Genomic DNA, 7,374 nt, shown 5'->3' with positions numbered 1-7,374 from the left:
TCTGAATAACGCATTGAATAATTTAGATCAACATATTCAGAATTCATGGCCTATGTTTCACACGTTCCAAGTTCAAAAGGAAGAGCTGTCAACCAAATAAGAAGATCCTCCTATCCTCTTCAAGCAACTCCATCTGAAATGTGCCTTTTAAAACTGAGCATATGAAGAAACAACCAAAGACTTTCTGTGCAGATGCTGTGCTGCACGCTTGGCAACCTCAGCCTTGATTCTTCTAATGCCTTATTGAGAGCACAATGATCTCCCTGGCAAACATGTTCCTGGGCTGCTTATCTTGCCAGTGGCACTGGAGAGGAGAGAGGTTTTCTGTTGCTTCCATCAGCTTCCAGTTAGATTGTGGAAACATGAGAAATTCATCCCTTGATTTGGAGAAACACATCACTCAGCAGCACTGGGGCTGTGCCAGGAGGAGTTGGCATCACAGCTCTTGCTGGTAGGTTCCCATGTTTTGAGGGGCTGAGAAGTTTGCGAATACTTGTGACTAAGAGGAAGAGCCTATAAACTAGCAAAATCCTTTGCAAATCCCCTTAAACCCTGAAAAACTTTAATTAGCCCCATTCTATATGGCTTCATTTCCTAACGAAAAATGAGGGCCACATATGTTAGAAGACTGCCTGTGGTGATAATGGTTTCTTTTTTTCCTGCTGATCATGTAAATTTGCAACATCTCTTCAGCCTGGGCACTTCAGGTCCTTTTAATGTGATTGCTCTTATCTCCCTCATGTAGCAGCAGCAAGCTTTTAAAAATGTATGCACAAATATGGTCTTACACAGCAATTTCTTTGAACGTCTGACTCTTCCTGGAGGGTCATTGCACTCAAACAAAATATGCATACACAAATTCCTGTTGCTCCAGTTTGAAACTCCTTCTGCGTCCCCTAATTCTTTGAGATGTCTCTGAAACAGCACAAACAACATAGCTAATCAAACCATAGTAGGTGTTAAAAAAAACAAACATGAAAAACCAAAAAAATTAAACCAACTCTAGAGCTCAATTACACTGACCTAAAAAGCCTCTTACTCTGCAATTCTTGCATTAAGATGTAACTTTGTAAATCACTCCTGCTGTGTTATAATGTGCTTATTTTTTATTTTTTAAATCTCCCACTTGTCAGGCAAAAACCCATGATGTGGATGCTGAAACATTACGAAAATGAATTCATAAGCCAAGTCTGTCTGTCAGTGTTTTTGCTCAGTGCTGCAATGAGTGAGAGACTCAGCATGTGGCCAACCAAAACTGTTTCATGAAAGAAAATAAGAAAAGAAAGAAAGAAAAAGAAAAAAAAAAAAGGCAAGGGAGTGAGGGAGAGAAAACATTTCTGACACCTATTTAATGATCATGCAGTTACCACACGTAAAATCCCCAGGGCCAGGAAAAGGTCCCTTGATTCAAATCTGTAACCAGCCTGGTAAAGACAAGATAACAGAATTAATATCAGTCCCATGGTTGCCCCATCACACACATCAGATGAGAGCAGGCCTGTGAACCACAGAGCCCAGAAAGCTGTTCATTTGGTGTGGTCCCAGCCAGCATCCATGACTGATGGAGCCAGTGCAAAGGTAGGAGAGGTAAAATGCAGCTACAGCTGTGCTGACAGTGTCTGCAAGGACCCAGATGACCTTACACCAACTGCAAAAAGAGACCCAGAAAGCCTTCCCTCCTAAAATTAATTTGCTCACTATGTTTCATTTATAGCTCTTCTGATAGATCTGTTGAGCTTCACATCTGAATTTTCCTCTCCTGCCCGAGCTGCCTGGTGTCTGGTGGCAGAGTGCTGGCTGCAGCTCTTCCTCTCTCCCTGTAGTTTTGGTACTTCTCTTGTAGCATTCTTTGACAATCTGTTCCCTCTCCCAAACTGTGCATTAAAACAATCAGTCACTTCACTTATACATTCTTATAGTAAAGGACTTTATGTTACTGTATCATCTCATGTCAGGCAAAAACCTTGTCCTGATACCTATAGTGACCATAACTAGCACTTCACTCTCTGACCAGATACTTTTCAGTGTCACATGCAACTGGAGTGTTATTAAATTGTCATTTCTGTACCCTGAAACAGTTAAATATCTGTTAAACACAACGGCAGAAGTAGGGTTTAAAATAACTTTTTAATACAATTAACAATAAATTCAGGGGCGAAACTCAGACTAGATTAAAAAATGCCCTGGAGATTGAAACTGCACCAATGAGTTGGCAAAAGACCAACATAAGTGCCCATAAGATCAATTTTGAGGATACTGGGATGTGCACAGTAAGATTTATAATGCCTGCAATGTACTGTGGCATCATTAATAAAGTATGCCTGGGGTAAAAATCAAAAGAACTAGTTAAAGAAGAACCACTCCCTTGCAATTAGGTTGGAAATAAACTGTATAATAATACACTGGGAAATGCAGAGCAGGCACCCAACCACAAAGATGACAAAGGTGAGAATGAACTTTGTGCTGTATTTGATCCATAAACTTCAGTGAAATTTTAATTAGGCAAACTCTCTTCTAAATGTTTTCATTCTGCCTCCTAAGCACTGTTTAGCATTTTAGTACAGATTCTCGTGTTCTCTTTCTCGTAATGTATTTTCTTCCTTGTTCATAAGCTCCTTTCTCTAGAAAAGGAAAAGTGATTGCTGATGTTTTCAGCAGCAATGTCACAGAACTGCCCTTTAGACATCTTTCTCAAGGGTATGGCACTTGCTACAAACATTACAATATTACAAGAGTTGCCAGATGCCCCCCAGTTGTAAATTAGTCCTTTAAATAATGACAGTCTCATTTTCTGAAGGCGCTTTGGAGAGGAAGCTGGGAGGGAAACCAACACTGTCATTAGCTATTTTTTTTTCCCAGTAAAACTAATGAAACTACATCCACAAGCTAGCTATGGTGTGAATTTGCCATTCCCATGGGTGTTCTAAAAAACGTAAGAAAAATGGGATCACAGTCAAATAGAGTAGTAGTGGAGATCATTGCTTTGAAACTAACACCAGAGCTTCAATTTCAAGCTGAGAACGAAGGTCCTACTTCTGCAATGAACTTGGGCTGCTGCCCCTGAGCTGCACAGGGATTGTTGCAGATTAAGGCACAGCTCCTACATTTTATGGATATTCTTGCTCTGGTTTGCTGCATGCAAAGAAAAAAATTTAGTCTTTCCTTTCTAGACCATTGTTTTTCTAGAAGGAACGTGCAATATCGACTGCCTCAGCTTAAAGAAGAAAATTAAATCCTCAGGCCTGTCAACATTTATATACTGAGTTGCACTGTTAACTCAGTTCACAATCTTTTCCAGCTGCTTATTTGCAGTTTGCTGCTGTATCCTGTACCTTTTCCTACCTCCCCACATGCAAGTTACAAGTGTTACTGTCATCCATCAACAAACTGATTGTTATCCAGGAATACTGGGTACCAACTTCTCTCTCTCAGGATCTTGTTATAATCAGAAAAGCATGTTAAAGGATGCTCACAGACTTACCTGTGTTTCTTTCCATCACACTATTCTGCCAGACTCCACCACATGAGCACTCATTGGGATCTTTCAGAATATGTGACATTGTACCTCCGCTGAGTTTTAGAATTCCTTTTCCTCTGTACACACTGATACGAAACACCACAAATCTTATCTGTATAAATATCATTGAGCACTTGGCACACTCCTCTGAGAGAGCCATTTTCATAGCAAGAAGACACTGCCAGGTGACCTGTGGAGTGAGGCACAGTGAAGGAGGCTCTTTCCTTTCATTGTACAAGGTCAGAATCATCTCCCTGCACCTCCATTCAGGGTGGACAGCTATCCCAGTTTGTTCAATTCACAGTCATACTCCAACAAACTGCTCTGATGAGTTCTTTCACCCATCAGTTCAGTAAGAAGTCAAGAGAGTACAAGTACCTACATCCTTCATATAAACACCACTAACTTCTACCAGATCTATGCTAGGACTCCAAATTTATCTGGAATCGTGACTGGACTGCCTGTCCTAGGTCTCATGAATTTGGTTTTGTGCAGCTTGGTATTATATGCATTAATAAAGTTAATGCTCATCATCATCAACCTAGGCTTTCAGGGGTCCTTTTATATTTTTCTTTTCAATATAATACTCAGTTTATTGACTAAACAAACTTTTAATCTTCATATTAATTCTTATAGTGATTTCACATATTAAATTATTACTTTCTAAGAAGTAAATTGTGCTGTTTTAAATTTTTTAATGTCCAATGACATGAGTTTTTAGTTTATTACTTATGATCAAGTATTCAGAGTTCTTTCACGTAGTCTCAAACTAAGGGCCCTGAGCAGAGATACTTACTTGGAGCATTTTGCACTGAAGGCAGGGAGGAGGTCATTAAAGCAGAATAAACTAATCCAAGAACTCAAGTATGAGAGAAAAATTCTTGTTAGGACCTTTCACTTTGTACAATAATTAATCTAAAACAAATGTTCCTTTTATTTGTTTTACAATGGTAATCACAGAAAGCAACCAGCCCACTCTGAGAGGTCTACGTGCTGCACTTCAGCATTTTCTACTCCAGAATTTCTCTTTCCATTGATAAGGCTAGAAATACAATTCCCTTCAGCTGGAAAAGCACATCTAGAAGGTCAAAAAATAAACCCGTGCCATTTAGTTCACCTTCTATTAAAGATGTATCAAACTACCCATAAACATTCATACTGTATATCACTGAACATGAATGGGCTCAATGACCTGTACAGAACAAGGGTATTGAGCAACCTATTAGACATGCTGACAAAAATACAATATTTGGGTCATATTATACAACATAAAAATAATTACTTCAAAGTTACACTAAAAGGTACAGCTTACTTTAAACTACAGACAACTTTTATTCTTCACAAGCCATTTTTCCTAATAGAGAAGGATAAATATATTTTTGTTGGGTTACCATTATATTTAAATGCACTCTTGAAGTCTGTTGTATAGCATTGTATAGTCACAAGTGGTGTTTAGAATCTAAAAAATATGAGTGCATACAACAAGTATTGTTTAGTCTTGTTTTGTTTCTTTTTGCCCTTTTTTTCTACTCAAGAAAAATATTCTGAGAATTTAAACCTTTCAACAGGGCCTTAGTTTTTTTCTTTCATAATGCATTTGCACACTAAGTAGCAGACTGATTTCAGGAAAAATCTATGGTTTTCATCATTTATGACAGAAACTTCAACACTGAAAAAAAAATTTCAAAAAAAAAAGAAACCCATAACTGTTCAGAAAAGTTTTGGGATATGAACAGTTCCCACTATACAAGAATTCTGCATTTAAGAAACCCTTTCATGCCGAAACATCTCAAAGTTTACCAATTTGACTGCTAAAGGACACACTTAGATGAATGAAAGCAAAACAGGAAATCTCATTAAATGTTGCCAGCAGCTTCAAATCATTATGAATTTTCCAATACAGAATCCAGTAATTCTATTAGTTTTCCAATAATGTAGTCACATGTCTCTCATTATAACTAATTGAGAAAGTACAAGAGGTTACCCAGTCTCACTCTTTTATGAAAAGAAAATCACATTTGGTCAGCTCTGCTAACAGTTAAATGTATTGACATGCATGGAAATTCACAAAAGTGTCAGTGCTTACCTTTCTGTGGGTCAGAATTCTCTTATCAGATATTTCTTCCTATGTAAACTTCCAAAATGAGCTACAAAAAGTGCGAGGTTTTATATCCACCATAATTCTTTCAATACAATCATAAATATTTCTAGTTACCAAGTCTGAATAGTCAATTTTCAGTACGTGTCAAACTCAGAATCTTTCCTGGTACTCCTGAGACTTCAACTATTTTTGACAGTTTTTTTGGCAACATTTCTGGGGACAATCCCACCAGCTTTACATGAATGTCTCTCAGCTATAACCTGTAGGCAACAGGACAGGGCATCACCAGAACTGCACATCGTGCTCAACTGGCAATGAAGAGTACACCAAAGAGAATACAGATGAAACTTGTAAAGCTGAAAATCAGTCTGGCTCCACCTCCCCCCCAACAGAACAACAAAATCCACATTACTATCATAATTACTACAGTCACACAGCGTTGGGCACTGACATGGTAAAAGATGGAGTCACAGAACACACAGAGCCACTGGTGGCAGCATTGCCCTTTAGGCCTGGGCAATGGGCATCTGAGCTGTGAAATCACATCAGAACTATGAGGCCTATTTGGAAGCATGAAATTAATGGTTATTCAATTTTAAACTGTGGTATAGTCCCTGGCGCCTTACTTTTATCATGATTTAAACCAAACCAAACCAAAACCAAACAGATGAATGAAGAGCTGAGGGAATAAAGGAGTATGTGTTTTTAAAATCTCCTTTTACCCCAAGGTTCCAAACTCAGTCACCTCAAATAGTGTGACAGAGGGAAGCTAAAAAAAACAACTAAGAGAGATTCAATTATTCATGGCAATATTTGGAGTCACGAGCACGGCACCACAGGCCTGCAACAAGGAACAGTGTGCAATTAGTGCCCTGGCTCTGTTTTGACACCACCTCCAGTGTTGCTACCCATGTGTTTCAGACCCTTGAGGGCTGCAGACCATAAGGAACATATGCTTTCTGTTCTATACACACTTGTGCCTACAGACTAGAGAGCAGTGTGGTCATTGCGCTCAGTGATTTTGTGCTTAAGTCTCACCCTTCATGTCCAGGGCAGCAGAAGGTAGCCATGGTTCAGCACCTCCAAAGGGTTCTTCTGCCTTGTGGATGAAAAAAAGTATAAGGAGGACAAAGGAACATCTCTGTGCAGCTATGTCCAAATACATCTCAGTATTTCACAAGCTTGACAAATAAAAACGGTAGAAATTTTGCCTTCACGTATGAAACAGAGTCCCATTTAATATGCACAGGGCTACAATAACAGGATGCCTTTAGCAATATCAATAACAATAATAATTATCTTGATAAAAGAGACAGTTCTGTAATAAATATTATGGTGATTAATTTCTCTGAATTTTCAAATGGCCGTTTCATACCACTGTCTTCATATATTATGAAAACTGCAAATATGTCACCATTGATTTCAACTTACAGCTTTTGAAATATTTATGGCTTAAATTAGCAACACACACAAAATACGCAGGAAAAAGGTAGCACAGGGTACACATGACACATTTGAGAAATGCTGCATGGAAGAGGTACAAGTATTAAAAGAGTGGCAAGACATAAAGATACCACAAAAGTGATCACATTTTGAGAAAGAATATTTTGCAAAAGATCTAAAAGGAGTAATTCTAAATCTAAATCAAGCTTTTCTTTCTTCTACATACCATTCATTGCTGCCATTATAGCAATTTTCCTGATTAGTAAATAGTCTACCAAAACAATGCATTTCTTTAGAATGATGGGCAACGGGA

The sequence above is a fragment of the Heliangelus exortis genome, chromosome 2, assembly GCF_036169615.1.
Source record: "Heliangelus exortis chromosome 2, bHelExo1.hap1, whole genome shotgun sequence".
Taxonomy (NCBI): domain Eukaryota; kingdom Metazoa; phylum Chordata; class Aves; order Apodiformes; family Trochilidae; genus Heliangelus; species Heliangelus exortis.
The sequence above is the reverse complement of the archived record's forward strand: the minus strand, read 5'-3'. Positions refer to the sequence as shown.